The sequence below is a fragment of the Tinamus guttatus genome, unplaced genomic scaffold (genome assembly GCF_059628265.1).
Source record: "Tinamus guttatus ecotype Peru unplaced genomic scaffold, ASM5962826v1 Tinamus_guttatus_pri_ptg000444l, whole genome shotgun sequence".
Taxonomy (NCBI): Eukaryota; Metazoa; Chordata; class Aves; order Tinamiformes; family Tinamidae; genus Tinamus; species Tinamus guttatus.
Genome location: NW_028288978.1, coordinates 411700 through 428239, shown reverse-complemented (window position 1 = coordinate 428239; position 16540 = coordinate 411700). Strand labels below are relative to the sequence as shown.

At 40.3% G+C, this 16540-nt stretch overlaps 2 protein-coding genes across 4 annotated transcripts in view; both read left to right on the top strand.

The window, feature by feature from the left end:
* The window catches only part of ESM1 (endothelial cell specific molecule 1), a 242738-nt gene extending 239095 nt beyond the window's left edge, over positions 1-3643 (top strand). Inside the window, exon 4 of the transcript XR_015913784.1 lies at positions 3620-3643. The gene's annotated coding sequence lies outside the window, so the exon portion shown is untranslated. The remainder of the gene's footprint in view (positions 1-3619) is intronic.
* Positions 1-16540, top strand: part of LOC104569860 (ARF like GTPase 15) — a 205163-nt gene that overhangs the window by 28553 nt on the left and 160070 nt on the right. The gene's annotated exons all lie outside the window — the stretch shown is intronic.

Sequence of the window (16540 nt, the reverse complement as noted above, 5' to 3'; positions counted from 1 at the left end):
CATTAAATCTTACTTAATATTGTTAGCTTAAAAATTAATATTAAAAATGATATATAGCCTTTCAGACACTAAATAGGTGGCTATATGGAACCTTAAAAGACTTAAAAGTGAAATAAGTTATGATATTAGTATAATGTCAGTAGAATATTTGAATGCTGTAATTCGGGTCAGGAAGTAGGCTCTTATCAATGACCTTGATTTGAGTATTATAAAAACATGGTCTGACTTGCTCTTTATGTCCCTAAATCAATTGAGCTGAATATAACTGCAAGTAGAAAGAGATTTTCTAGACACCAGTGAAATTCATTTGACTAATGACAGTCTGGAGTGTGTTGCTATTAAAAACTAAAATAGCTCCTCTAGTTTCTAAAGGAGAAGGTTGTACTCAGAAAATGAATGTCTTGAGCTTTAATGATGCAAAATGAAGGCATGCTGAATGAGGGGACCCTGAGTGAAGGTCAGAATCTTGCTCTTTTTGAGGGAAACTCTAAAATATGTCAGAGTAACATCCTTGAAAGTGCAAACTGGAAAGCGACAAAGCTTTAATTATTCAGGAGAACAGACAGCTATAATTAGGAAAAGCTTGTTTTTAATTTTTTTTTCACCACTGGAAAAAGTGAATGAAATTGCCAAAAATTGATAGTGATGTAGTTAACTGCTGTTCCTTTATCTAAACCATGACAGGGGTGGTCTTCTATCTCTTCTCTCAAAATGTTAGGGTAGTAGCATATGCATATATATTTCAAATCTCAGAATATCTGGCATTAGAGACCACTGCAAAATTTGGAACTTGAACTTTTTTTTCTGTGTCATTTTTTTAGGCTGACACTAAAGAAAAAAATAAGAATTTTTGCAAATGAGATAAAATCAAACACTACTGGATAACCTTTTCCAAAGTCAAAGAGTTGCTACATTTCAGTGTGTTTTTTTTTTCTTTTAATTTATGTTAGGCTTCCTTGTTGCACATAATTAAATTATGGGACATTATACTATAAGGTGTTTCTGGAATCAAACTAATAAGCGTATGTAGGATTAAATGTTAGAAATTATTTTCACTGAATAGTAACAGTTTTTAGGGAAGATTTTATATCTCCTGATTTAATGTTACAACTAATAGATGGTATTTCATAATCCTATACATGTGCAATTAGACTCTCCTTTGTGTATTTTCATGTAGGAACCACCATCAGGCACTAGCAACTGGTATGGAAACTAGCTTTTTACCCCTGCCCCCCTCCCCTTTTTAATATCCCTAATATTTCTATTTGTAAAAGCACTTGGCTTTTGTGATGTTGCAGTTTGTGTGCTGACTTGGCCCTGCTCAGCACTTGCTGCTCTCTCCTGAAGGTTCTGGTTGAACTGTTCGCGCTGCCGTCACATACAGGGAATTTCCTTGGAGCTGAGGCGGTGTGCAGATTGAGCAACCTGTTGGTGTGCTGGTCTGAGCTCAGGCCTGGGAGTGAAGGACCTATAGCTCTTCCTCTGGGGTGTCTTGCATGATTCGCTGAGACAACAGGATAAGGCACAAAAAGAGGATATTGCAACTGAACCAAGTGAGAGCCAGACAAACAGGCAAAAGAGAGTGGGAAATGCTCAACCTGAGCCTGGAAAAGAACTCAAGTGCTTTTTTTTTTTTTTCCCCACTGTCTTACACGTATACTTACCCAAGTAAGTGTATCTATAAGCTCAGTGCAGTTTAACAGAAAATGAATCATTACTCTCTGGTTCTAGTCCATGCAGATGATAGGCTGATACTGCTGCAGTTATTTAACTGGCAGAGAGCTGTGTGGTGTTTCAGTACTGATGACAAACACTTGGGTGTCAATATGATGACATCTGACAGTGTCAGCTTACTTGGTAACATTTATAAATATGCTCATGCACCTGGAGTGAGGTACAGCTAGTCTGTTAAAACATAGTGAATGAGGGCTTCTTCATCTGCATTAAGTGACTGACAAGGTCAGTCACTTTGTCTCGAAGCACTTTTTTTGACAGCTTAGTTGCCTTTTTCCAAACAAGGTGGTGAGGCTCATGTGTTCTGTTGATTCTGAGGAGTGAGTAGCCTTCTTGATCAAAAGCCTGTGTATCAAACTGCCCCAGCTCATTGGGAACGTACCTATGCCATTTTAAATACTTAAGATACAAGAAATGTGTGGTCACAAAGCCAAGTTATCATAGTGAGGTGTGCTGAAGAATTTTATTTGTGCTTGATTTGCTTTCCCTATTCCATGTACGATACAGTGCTGTCTTTGCAGTCTTTGGTTGCTTGTATAGCTTTGTTTTCCCTCTCCCTTTCCCCATAGGACCCGTGAGTCATTCACTACACAGGATGGGTGGTGGTAGTTTGAATTAGCTTCTGTTAACTACTTTTTTCCTTTCCCCTCTCAATGATTGTTTGGTGTGTTACCTTATGTTTTCTGTACTATTTTAACCTTCTTCTGAAGATAACACAAATAGTCATATTATTAGGGATCAGTAGCAATTAATTATACTTTCCCTATATCCAGCTGTTTTCAGCTTTGTTTTTTGAGTTGAGTGCAGTTTATTCACTTAAAGATCAGTGAATTTCCTCTGAGTGCATCCAACTTTCTAGTTTAGTCAGGTGAAATCAACGTTTTGTTTCAGCAATGGATTCTTTAGGTGATCTACCAATTACATGAAGAACCATCTTTTTGCTCGTTTTGAAGGCTCCTCTGGTTAGCTTGATTTAATGGCTCTTTTCTTCTGTACTGGAACAGGCAATGTAAGGTCACTTGCAGTGTGAAATCGGCACACTAAGCAACTTGGTTATGGCTTTGTAAATCCAAGTCTTCCAAGAATGATCCCTTCTAGACTGAAAAAAATCTAAGCTTATGTACACTATTTCTGGAACACAAACTCTTTCATACTTTGATATTCTGTGTTGTTCTTTTAGAGACCTTTTCCAGCTCTCCTTTTTGTTGTCAGGAGTAATGCTAAACAATATTAGTTATATGGTTGGAACATGGATTTATATAGTGGTCTGATGATGTTCCATGTCTTGAACACTTGATTTATCTTTCTGAAGACTACCAAGCACTAAGTTGCAGTTTTCATGGGATCATCATCGTGCAAGATCTCATCATGTGTACTGTAGTGGCCAGCTTGAATCCCATCAGCTCATTAGGATTTGTCAGGAATTGTGGTTTTGCCTCCATGTAGATAGCTGTGTTAAATCTCATCTGTTATGCTGCTGCCCACTCAGTCTTACAGGATCCTGGCGTGAACAACATGATATCAACAGCAAGTTATGGCATCTTGCTTGCGGCTCATCTCTTTTTCCAGATCGGATCCAGTGCAAATCCTTGAGGAATTTCACAAGTGAGCTCCCTGCTTTACAAGAACTGGCTGTGTGCTCTTATCCTCTACTTGCTGCTTCTTTAACCAATTATTTGTCTGCGTAAAACTTTTCCCTTTTATCTCATGACTGCTTATTTTGAAAAGCATTTGCATTTTTCTGAAATCCTTTTACAAATAGACTTTGACAGTTTTGTGGCCTTTCTGTGGCAGTCATGACTGTTATAGCTGGGCAATTCACAAATGCTGAATTTTATTTTCATTGCATGTCCAATCTCTTAATCTCTTTAATTATATAACAAAGCATTGAGTTAAAAAAAAAAAAAAAAAAAGTGTATATCTTGTGATATTTTTACATGCTACTTGAGGTTCATACTCATTTTCTTCCAGAATTCTGGAATTGATTTGCATGACAGACAAATTTGCTGCAATTTGTTCTGAGTCAAAGCGTTCATTCTCAAAGGATTTATAGAAGGAAAATTAAAATTGTTACCATAGATGTTTCTTTGCTACTTCAAATCTGAAGTTAGTGTTTAACACAACTGCTTCTATGTTGGTCCTCTGGTACCATCCAGCGTAATATGTTCTCTAGCCCAGGCTAGAAATCAACACATTGATCAAAGTAATGAAATATTGCCAAAAATGCCATGGTGCAATGTGCCATTTAAAAATCTTTGGCACTGACTGTGCACTTTTTTGCACATTTGTGTGCAAATCTTGACACTGGGTGATGACTTGTGCTTTTGGAACTTGAACTTCACATGTCCATCTTCTGAGAGTGTGAGGGCTTTTTTGTACATGTTGAAATTAATTTCTGGAGAGCAGAGAGTAAAAGTTACTGTACACAAAGTATTACAGAAAATTCTCACTCTTTCACCCAGTTCAAATGTAGTGGAAAAGTTGTGCTTTGAAAAAGGCATAGTGTTCACAAAATTTTATGTGTATCTAGAGGGAAACTGGGTTTGGTCTCTGTGCCCTGACATCCTGAAGTGACACCTAATTGTTTCCAGCATTCACTAGCAATCAACACATGCTGGGATGTGCACAGAAGCTCATGGTAGCTCAGCCAGTCAGAGGGTTTTTGCCTGATGCAATTCTGCAGATGTGGAAGAGTAATAAATTATGGTTGAGAATATAGTGCTTCAATCATCTGATCTACAGGGAGGAGTGAGGGGAAGGGAACAGATAGGGGAAGGAAGGAGGCAAATGGAATTTCCCTTAAACCAGTAGCATTCCCTAATGATTCTGTTCGTTCTGATGGGGAGGCAGGATGGGGAAGGGAAGATAAAAGGATACTGTTTAAAAAAAAAAAAAAAAAAAAAAAAAGGCGGGGGGGCATGGCTTCTTATGTTTATTTAATGGTGGTGATAGTGGGGAAATGACAAATCCTGGCATTCTGTTGCCTAATTTGTATTTAATGGCAAACAGTTTCATCCTTTTACATAATGATATGAAATTAAAAGCTTTTGCATTATTGCTAACAGGGTGAAAGTGGAGTTAGACTTATTATTATTATTTTTTTGTTAAAAGCACAACAGGGCAATATGAAGGGAAGTCCTGGCTTCAGTCTTTGCAAGGGAATTCTGTAATTACTAATTACGGTACCAGAGGCTCTTTATTATTCCAGTATTGCCATATGTAAAGCCCTTCCACCACCTGTGCTGTTGTTTTGAATAGCACCTGTTTTGCATACCTGAAAACTTACTGAAAATCAAATAGAAAAGGAAGAAAAATGGTGAAGAGAAAAGGAAAAGAAGACTCGCTCTCTAGGTTTTTATTTATACGGTTAGACTAATTTGTAGGAATAGTCCCTTATATATTTGTGCACATAAGCACCTGTCCTCCAGGTGCTTGTGTACCTGGAACACTGACCTTTTTCCTCTGTTGGCAAAAAAGAAATTTCTACGGAGGCTAGCTTTTTAGGTTCTTTCAGTGTAGGCTAAATAACTGGCAGTGTGACATGAACAGCGACGTGTAGACTCTGCACAACCATGGATACCTTATACCTCACAGAAAGGCTTTCTTGCTTGCAGTTCCTTGCAATTTTTGCACATGTCATTGGGTAGAGTGCTAAGGCCATGTGTTGGTAGGTTATATATATGTAGAGATCAGGAAGACTGGTTAAATCTTACTTCTTCCTGTAGTAGTTTTCCTGTAACGTCTGGTTTTGGTAGTGATGGATGTAGGGTAAGTATTGTACCTTAGCTTGGATGAAGCTCAATTTGATGACTCCCAAGTGGGGCTGATCACTGCTTGCTGTTCCTTTGCTTCTGGGATACTGTAGATGAACGTGGCATAACCAGAGGAAATGGTGATTCTGAATATTTTAGAATGTGTGTCAGTGGGGAAAAAAGATCCAAATGACCCCTTCTAATTAGAATTGGTACTTTCTGTCAGCCTTTCTCAAACTGGACTCATTTGTTACAGAAAAGCTGTTAGAGTTTTCGAAGTTACTCTTAAGGGTCATAGGATACTTGGAATTTGTACAATCCCTTCCACTTGCTCTTAAAATGAGATAGACTTCTGTGGCTTTTACAGGCCTTTCATAATCCTATGAACTTTCTTGCATCCTTTCATCTGACTGGTGTAGAGCATGCCTGTTGCAACTGGTTGCACTTTCTCTGAACTTACCCTCCTTCTTAAGGAGATTGACGGATTAATGGCTCTTTCATATGCCATTTTTCAAAGAACTTCATGCACAATACAGGAGTTTTAATCAGTTTACTTGCACAAGAATCTTCCATTGCTGATAATCCCTGACACGAGGGTTTCACACAGCACACCTCTTTTAAAGCAAATACAACTATTCTACTAGTGAGTTGGGTGTTTTGAGGAAACGCTCACTTGTTTGGCATTGTTATTTGAGTTGATGTACCTCTTTCTGCTGCTTTGGCAGCTTCATTTGCTAACACCAGTGCTCTGTTATCATTCTACATGCCAGCAGCACATCTGCTTCCTGTTTTCTGTTACAGATGAATGCAGTTTTTCTTATTTATTTTCCAACTCTGTTAAAAATCTGATTTATGGAATAGCATACATATAAAGGAATGACTTTTTTAACCTAAACCTAAATTAATACACTTGTGATTTTCTTGACTTGTGCTTTACACTTCAGTGTGAGCAGAATTGAGTTCTGGAACATGTGCTGAAATCACATGTACATAAACTATTCAAACATAAACTGTTATGTTTGAAGACATGTGTAATTGTCTTCATAGCTCTGAGTGTATGTAGCAGGCAGTGCAATACTACTTGTGAAAGTCTCTCCTTCCTGTTTCCTTCCTTCCCTTCCCCAATAGAAAATGATAGCATACAAGCCTATGCATCCAACTGAAGTTTTCCAAACTTTTTATATATTTTCTTCTGTGATGATGGTTTTGCAAAGATACTGTTAGCTAACAGGTTGGACTTGTAAAATCTTGTGGACTTGGTTGCACATTGAATTTTTGACTGTAGTTTAGACTCAGATTCATTGGATGTTTCAGGTTGAAAGGGGTAGGACAGGGAAAGGGACAGGTTAGGAACACATCTTTAATCCAAGCTCCTGCTCAAAGCAGCATGAGCTAAGAGGTTGGACCATGTGGCTCAGAGCTTTATCCAGTTGGATCTTAAACCCCCTGCTGCACAGCCGCTCTGGGCAACCTGCTCCACTGGGGAGAAAAACAGGCTTCTGTTATCCAGCCTAAAACCCCCTGGTTTTGGCTTATCTCCATTGCTTTTTGTCCTGTTGCCCTGCACTGCTGCACAGAGCCTGTCTTCATCTTCTCGATCTCCTAGGTACAGGAAGGTTGTTCTGAGGTACCCCCAGACCTTTTCTTATCCAGGCTGAAGGAGTCCTGCTCTCTCAGCCTCTCCTTGCAGGGCAGGTGCTGCAGTCCTGAGCATCCGGGTGGCCTTGCCCTGGGCTTGCTGCAGTTTGGCATCGTCTGTCTTGTACTGGGAAGCCCTAAACTGGAGGATGTAGTAACTATGTATGGTCTAAGAAGTACTGAGTTGAGGGGGGCACTCACTTGCCTCGCTTTCCTGTCTCTGCCCTCCTCACCCAGACTGGGAGGCTCTTGGCCTTTGTGGCTGCCAGGGCTCTGTCTGCAGGTTGCAGACAGGGGTTGCAGGGTCTTGTGCAGGTTGCTGTCCCCCAGGGTCTCTGGGGTATTTGCACAGAGCTGCTTCCAGGCACTCCCTGCCCAGGCTGGACTGCTATCAGGGGCTCTGCCTTCCCAGGGATGGGTCCTTGTGTTGGTCCAGGCTGAACTGTGCAAATCCAAATCCTCCAGCCTGCACTGGTCCCTCTGGACTGCAGCCCTGCTCTCAAGGGCATGGCCAACTCCCATGCTTTAGTGTCACCTGCAAACCTGAGCAGTGACCTGTCCAGGTCTTTAATAAGGATGCTAAACAGAGCATGGGAGCAGGATGGGTTTGCACTGCTCCTCTTTTGTTACTGGTCTACAGAGAGGGTATGAGTCATTAATTGCTACTTCTGAACCCAATCATCCACCCTTTTTCATCCATCTCCACTCATGGGAACTCTAGTGCTTCTGATCTTAAAAGAATTCTTGCTGCATTGATCTTTGCAGTGACCAGTGTGAGGCTGACTGGCTTCTAGTTCCTTGCGCAGAATTTTGGTCTCTCTTTGAGTGTTACATTGGGCCTTTTACAATTGTTGGAGATGTTCTCCCCCGTCTCAGTGATCACTTTGATTCGTCAGCTTGCTCAGCACCCATGGGTGCAGCCTGTCTACTTCCGTGGACTTGTATGGGTTAAGGTCTGTCACGTAATCCCTCAGCTTTGTCCTCATGCACTGCTGGTAGCTTTTCTCCTTGTGTATGGGTCATCTTTGTTGATGGGAGAGATCTCCTCACAAGTGTGTGGACAATATTTTTATTTTTTGAAGGGTGAAAGGATTAAGGTCCTTAAACTTGGAGTGTATCGGGCAAACAAGAGCAGTATAGAGGCAAACTTAAAGTTGTTTTTTTTTTTTTTTTTTTTTTAACACTAAGATTTTAGTTTAGCTTTTTTTGACCACTGCTTAAATTCCCTTGCACTTTTATAAGGTTAAAATTAAGAGTGTTCTGGAAATTCCAGAACATTAAGTATGACTTGTATGTAAGCACTTCAGATGCTTGTTTAAACCCAACAACAAGGGATCCCAGGTGAAAGCCTGGATCTTTACTGGATCCTCCAAACTTCTTTCTTTTCTTGGGAAGAAAACTTTAGTTTGTGTCTTAATTTTGTTGCTGCCTGGTATTGGCAGGTAACACCCAAGAGACGGGGTAAGAATTTTTAGGAGATATGTTATAAATACTTGCATTACTTGCGTTACTGCATTCGTAGAGTGAGAAGTACTTTCTCTGGTGTATATATGATATCTAAGATTTGTCTTGAATTCCCTTGAGCAACTTGCTAGGTTAATTTGAGTTTTTATGGTCAGCTACAGAATTTTTAAAAAGAGTTGTTGTATTAGAAAACCTTAGAAAGCAATCGAATTAGAGAACTGTTTCAGAATTTATTTAGCAAAATGCTCTTTTGTCTTATGCATTTTCAGGGTGTTGTTTTAAGTCTATAAAAATCAGCTTTTTAAAATGTAAATACCTGCAAAATCTCTCCCCACCTTAACCAAATCTCTGTATTTGCTGTTTCTTGTGAATAATCAGTTTGGTGTGTTTTTTTCAAAGCTCATCACGGGGCAAGTCAGCTGCTTTTGGAAAAGCTGAAAGAAGTCTGAAAGACCAGGTAGAAAGACAAAAGTACTTTTAGTAATTGTCCTGGATTAGGGTTCCTCATGTTGGGGTTGGCGAGGAAAGGTGCATGCTTGGGATGATGCTCCGATTCGATTCCCTACCTTTCCCAAAAGAATATCAAGGAGGAACAAAGCAAATGCGCTGAAAGCTTTCTAGAAATATTAAATCTATGTTAAATTTATGCTTTACTCCCCCAAAAAAGATTAAAACAGTACTATTCTCTACAGACTTTCTTCCCCTTGTATCACTTGGTTTCTTTTCTTCTTATTATTTTTTGTGATTGGGGTCAAAACATGTGCTTGCTGTGCTTTGCAAGCTTGCTGTGCAAAGCAAGCACTGTGCGATAGTGCACCACCAGAGGGTGCATTTAATCTTCTGTTTTGGGACTGAGAAATGTGAAAGTTAGCTTCAAATAAGTGGTGACAGGTCTGAACTTTCTGTGAATTACCTGGTCTATTTAAAATATACTCATCAAAAAAAGAAGATGGAGGAAAGCACCTCCACTTTTAGTTTACCAATACAATTTACTGCTTACAATCTGCACACAAATTAATTAAGATTGCCTACATAATACATTGAGGCTACTTTTACTGGGAAAACATGGCTATGCAGATACAATCCAGGTACAACTATGCTGTTGACCAAAAGCATTTGAAGCTGTAGTTAGGTTGCAATAAGTGTTTTAGTGAAAAACTTGCATGCCATGTTATTGAAGTGTTATCTGCAGATGGACCTTATTTTACGGTGTAGCTTAAGCCTTGGAACTCCTAATTCTGCTTGGAAATGACTGGATTTTTGCATCCCTGGCACTGATGAATGTAGTGGGAGTGGGATGCAAGACTGGTGTAGGTTTAGGAAAGTGAACTCTGAAGGAAGTGGGAAGCTGAGGGGATTTGGAGGGTAGGGAGAGTGTGAGTGGGCTTGCTCCCCACCTCCCCCCCGGCCTTTTCTTGCCCTCAGTAAGATGGACAGTTAAGCTGTGAGCCAGGTGACTTGTGAGCATCCAGAGCTGGAGACTGTATGGTTTGAGTTAGAGGAAGCTCTAAAGAACAAGGAATAGAGATGGGGGATTTGTGAGGTAGATATGAGAGAACAAACACGTTGAAGGATTCATGAGTCAAGGGCAGAAAAGCTGTGAAGCTAGAGATAGCTGCTTGGTGCTATCAAATTAGCAGAAAGTGTGAGATAGGTCAGTTCACATGAGGCACTTAAAATAGTTTGGCATAGCATCTAATGGAAAATTAGGGAGTTTTGGAATAAGGGAAGTTTTGGGCCTGAGCCAGGCATGTGAGATATGTGATTGTAATGAGGAAGTTACTCTTACTATCATCCTGGCTAAGGCACATAGAATCTAGGACAGAGAGGAATCATTTTTGCAAGAGGTCCACAAAACTTGGTACAGCTGTTGTGCTCTTATGTTGTTTGCCTTAGTCTTGTTGTGGTTGGCTTTTTTCAATTTGCCTTTTTTCACTTTGTTTTTTTCCAAAGGAGACTGCCTGTGTCATTTCACTAACGGGTTTATTACCTGTACTACTTGTGTAGGTGATATGAATGTAAGTTGTTGTACTTTGAAACTGTGATCCATCTGGAAGCATCATCTCAAACAATAAAGGCACAAAAAGTATCACCAAGTATGGGATAATCTGCCTGTTTGAGGGTATCATGTAATATGTAGTGATTAAGCGTTTGCTCTAAAAACTTTGTTTTCCTTGCAATCACTTCTGTTTTCTCTTCCATCCCAGCATTGCAGCTCCTGAATGTGTTGCTGCTATATAAAAAAAAAATGCTTAGAACCTGTTTCATTCTTGTCAAATGACTGACTTCTGCGTTATCCTGTGACGGTGGGGTTTTGTTGTCCAGTTGTGTTGAGTGGAAGAATAACTGTAGTTTTTGAAAAAGCCACTTTTCTTAGCTTCTTGAAGAAACTAGTGTTTTTTGTTGTTCTCACAGATGCTTTGTTTCTAGTTCATTGAACAGTTTTCCTTGGAGAAGGATCCTTATCTGTATTTTTTGATGACAAAGTATCTGCAGAAAGAATGAAGATGCTGCTGACTTTACAAAGCAGGGATGTTTTTCCTTAACTAATTATTTGAAGTAGGTACAGGATTATTGGCACCACAAAAAGTTGACTGTGATACCTTTACATGCTTTACAACTTTTTTGCCTTTCTGCCATTTCTGTTATCTTGAATAAGCTATTAAGCACTGCAGAAACAGACATACCTGGAAGATAGATTTGTGTGGTCTGAAAAGAGCACAAGTTGAAAACTCTTTTGGATGGGCAGCCCCCTTGGGGGAGCAGAGGGGAAGGGAGAACGGAAGGAAGCGGGGGGCAATTCTGCTCCCCGGCCTCTGTGGAAAATGTACTGAATGGCAACTCCTCCTTTTTCTAGGAAAGTGAATAGAGAAGTTTTTAGAGTTAATGTGAGAGATGATAAAATTGCCTTCAGTGAAGTCTTTGAAGAAGGAAAGTCGTGTTGCTTTAACGCAACCCTTATTTGCTTCTTACCTTTTCTGGATTCTTCCTATGTGTTCCCTTATCACCTCTCTCCCAACTCCTTTTGGTTGCTGACTGTTCCAAAAAATTCAGAAAAAGCAAAATGTAAAAGGTAAGGATTTGGTGTGAGAACTGACTTTAGCTAAAGATTTAAGCCTAGGAAACTTATCTTTTTCTGTCACTGGTTAGCTTGCTGCTCATGATTCCTGAATTGCTTACATGAGCATTGTGCTAGCCAAAGGGGAGCATTGCTTTTCTTCATTTTTACAGGTTTGTCACGTTTCAGATCTTGCTGGGTTTCTGCACCTCACTGAGATACAGAATTAGTAATCTGTTCTATATCTGTCCTTGCCTTGTACTTTTTTGGCAACCTTTGTTTAACTAAATTTATTAGACTTCTTTACAACAGAAGCCTTTTCTCATAAGGTTATATTCACTCTCCAGAGGATTCTTCTGAAACCTTTTATGCTATTACTCTTAAAATGTGGTGATGTTCATGAGGTTCTACATAAATGCTCTTTCATTGCTTCTAGCAGTTTCCAAAAACCTGTTGTCTGTATGTTAAAGGTCATTTTCACTGTTTATGTGGAGTTGATACACTACTGATGCTAGACTTAAAAGCATCTGGTACAAATCAGGATATTAATCAAGGCAGAATCCTCTGAGAATTGACAACTCTTTATCACCTGATTCAACAGAAATTGCTGAAAAATTCTGATTTCTTTTTTCACTTAGATTTTTATTTGGGTCCATTCATCTTTAATGAAAGAGCCATGTCTTGACCAGGACTGTTTTGTCTAGAAGTCCCTTTAGTCATCAGGACAAATATTTTGTAAGGAAAATAAGCTAAATTTTGATTTCATGTCACTTGCATTTCATGGCATTACTCTTTTTTCAACATCATGAACTAGTCTGTCCCTTCAGATTAGCAAGTGACAAATGTCATACTCCAGTTTTTTTTTTCGTGTGTGTGGGAACTGAAGAACATTCTGTAGGACTGTGTGCTCAATACTCCCCAGACAGTCAGGTAAAACAGTATAAAGCAAAGTGTCCTGTCATGTAAGATGTTATCTCAAATATGTTTACTTAAATTTGATGATAAATTGTTCTAGCGAAGATGTTTAAGCTTTGTTAACTGATGGAAGAAATCTTTTTATAGTTAACTATGTATATTAATGCAAAATGAATTTTTAGAAGGAATTTTCTCCAAGAGTACTGTGTTGTTCATCTAGTTCAATCTTTTTCTGTTTGTATTTTGGCTTGCTGAGAGCTTCATGCTCTATTGGATTCTGCCGCTTTGTTTTTTTTTTTTTTTTTAATATTATTATTTAAATCCACATTGGCTCACTTTAACCTCAGATACTCTTGCATTTAAGGTTTGTGCTTTTTTAATGCCTGTTTGACTCATGAGAACATTTCCAAGTCTCTCAAAGGCCTCCTGCAGTTCAGAATCATTCCAGACTTTTCTAACTAAGCTGTTCTGAATTTGACCTAATACCATTACAAACAAGTTTGAGCATTCTTCAGTATATTTTTTTCTTCTCACACTGTGTCTGGTACAAAGTTGATACCAAATAGCATAACAAACTAGAAAGCTGTTGACATCTTGTGTTTTGGTTGTTAACAAGTATTGTTTGCGTAAGATTTCTCTCCTGAGAGGAGAGGGGATTGCTTTGGGGAAATATGCTTGCCTTCACTAGCTGAACAATTGGTATCTATTCCAGTGGGGGTGTGTATATGCCCTGTTCTCTGACTCTTTCTCAATTGTGAGATTTCCCTGTAATAAATTCTCAAGTGGGAAGAGGGAACACGTTCTTGGCAGGAACAGATCTTGTCATTCAGAAGAACAACAACTTGGTGACTGTCCTTCCTTTCAGTCTTGTCATACTCAAGGTGAACTTTCTCTAGTTCATTGGGCTAAAGAGAAACTGTTTGCAGTACTGCCTAGTAATGGCCACATACAAATATCACTTCATCTGTAATGCATGTTAGTGTAACACTTACATTAGTGCAGATTTTGTAGACTTGTTTGCATGCATGCATAGAGTGTTTTTGATTTAAACAAGAAAACTTATGGCTTGTTGCTTCTATTCTGAAAAGGGCACCTGTGAAAGATAATGCTTTCTAACATTTCTAACTACCTGCTGTGTATTTGGAGTTGATTTTGCTTGCTTCACTCAGTAAAACACTCTAACTGTTTTTCTGTCCTGTTGCCTCTACAGAGTCACCCTAGACTGCAGTGATGGTGATACTGGAGGTTGGTGTCTTTCTGGGCACTCCCATAACAGTTTATTGAATTCCAGAGAGAGTTGGCCGAGTGTTGAAATCAGAGGGACTGCATACATGTGACCAGTAGCATAAATTAGCCTGGAGGATGTTTATATTTCTTGACGTAAGAAAGGCGAACAGCACATCCTTTCTTTTGGATGTGATGGTTTTTTGGAGCAACGCCTGAAAGCACGGCTGTTTGTCTTCCACAGAAAACTGGCTGTATTTTCTTTTTGTGGAGGAAAAAAAAGTAAAGTGAGATGCAGCAAGCATGGAACAAACTTTATCTTCTTACAGAAGGTTTTCTGAAGTGGAGAGCCAGATGAGTATGCTGAAGGCAGAAGGACCTGCCTTGTGATACAGTGCTCTGCCTGGCAGCCTTACTGCGTTTGGCCTGCAGGAGTAAAAGAGGAAATGCTTCCCTGCTAGCACTCAGCTGCAGGGATCAAGGGACATGCTGGGGATGCTAGCAGAAGCAGCAGCATCCTGCCTAGGGCAGGAGATCTGCAGGTGTTCATCCTGCTGGCAGGGGAGATGGGGTTGAGAGGAGGGTGCCCTTCAGTAGCAATTGCAGCTTCCTCATGTTTTGCGGTCCCTTTGACCAGAGAGGAAGGAAGCAGTCCTACTGCTTTATCCCAGGAGAAATCCCAGCATGTCTCCTCATGCCCACTATGCACAGGTGTCTTGAAACAAGTATTTCTCTGAGCAGTGAGAAGATTGGCCTTCTGTGTTATAAATGAGGAATTACATATATTTTATGCTGTTTGCTATGTCTGAACTCCTTTAAGTATGATGAGCCAAATTGAGCCTGTGGGAATTGCAACTTGGTGAAGCCTGCATTGTCCCAATTGGAGTTACTCCTGCTTTGAGTACTTCAGCATAATACAGGCATCTGCCAATATGCAAGCGTGTCAGAGTCCATAAGGGCACTTGTGGAACTGAGAGTGAAAAATACTAATCTCAAGGACACTGGCTACTGACTATCAATTTATTGATCAACCATGAATAGGTTTAAACCCAGAAGGTGTGATTTTAATTACCATCTTGATTTTCATCCATAATTGAGCCCATAGATTTTTTTCTATACTAAAGCATGTTTTAGGGGAGAGGAAAAATATCAAATATGAAAAATTCAATATTTCTAGTAGTGGAAAGGTTGTAATAATCTCGGTAAGATAGTGTAAGTGAAACACAATTAAACACTAATGAATGGTTATTGCTTTTTTGATCCCCATCTCTGTCTTAAGGAAGATTTTCTGTGGTCTTTTTATAATCACAGAATTGTTAAGGTTGGAAGGGATCTCTAGATATTATTTAGTCCAGCCCCCCTGCACACAGGGTCACCTAGAGCACATGGCACAGGACTGCGTCCAAGCGGGTTTTGAAGATCTCCAGAGAAGGAGACTCCACAACCTCTCTGGGCAGCCTGTTCCAGTGCTCTGTCACCCTCACTGTTAAGAAATTTTTCCTTAAGTTCCTGTGGAACTTTTGGTGCTTCAGTTTGTGGCCATTACCTCTAGTTCTGTCAGTGGCCACCACTGAAAAGAGGCCAGCACCATCCTCCTCACTGCCTCCCTTGAGGTACTTACAGACACTGATCAGGTCCCCTCTCAGCCTTCTCTTCTCCAGGCTGAACAGGCCCAGCTCCCTCAGCCTCTCCTCACAGGGCAGATGTTCCAGGCCCCTGATCATCCTTGTGGCCCTGTGCTGGACTCTCTCCAGCAGCTCCACATCCCTCTTGTACTGTGGGGCCCAGAACTGGCCACAAAACTCCAGATGTGGCCTCACCAGGGCTGAGTAGAGGGGCAGGATCACCTCCCTCCACCTGCTGGAGACGCTCTTCTTAATGCACCCCAGGATCCCATTGGCCTTCTTGGCCACGAGGGCACACTGCTGCCTCATGGTCAACTTGTCGTCCATCATGACACCCAGGTCTTTCTCTGCAGAGCTGCTCTCCAGAAGGTTGGTCCCCAGCCTGTACTGGTGTCTGGGGTTATTCCTCCCCAGGTGCAGGACCTTGCACTTGGCCTTGTTGAATTGCATGAGGTTTTTCACCACCCAGTTGTCCAGTCTGTCCAGGTCCCTCTGGATGGCAGCGCAGCCCTCTGGGGTATCAGCTACTCCTCCCAGTTTGGTATCATCAGCAAACTTGCTGAGGGAGCACTCTGTGCCTTCATCCAGGTCATTGATGAATAAATTGAACAGAACTGGACCAAGGACTCACCCCTGGGGGACACCACTAACTACAAAATCCTCAAATCTTGTTTTTCAGATTTTTTTTCTGATCTTTTGATCATTCTAGTTACTCTTTCATTACTACTTTGTCTTTAGTTTTGTACTTATTTGAACACATTTATTTATGCTGAATTTATTGATAAGGCTAGCTGATGGCCATCTAATAGACTGCCTGAAGGTGTGATACTGCACATGATTTGCTTTCTGCTGCTTTCTTTTTGAACAAAACCAGTGCACATTCTGTCACTTCAAACAGGATTGTTTTCTGTTGCTTTTTCCCACAGTTCCTATGCCAAGTGATACTGCTGTGCTAATAACCTAGTAATGTATGTGAGCTGTCGTCTTACTTATTTATCCCTTTTTTCTCTCTATTGGAAATCACTATAGAGAAGGGGATGGCAGGGTGCATCTAGGGATCTCATCCCTGCCTGTCTTTGGGGCTGTTAAATGTCAGGTAGTGTGGTCAGATCCACAGGATCACACTAGAG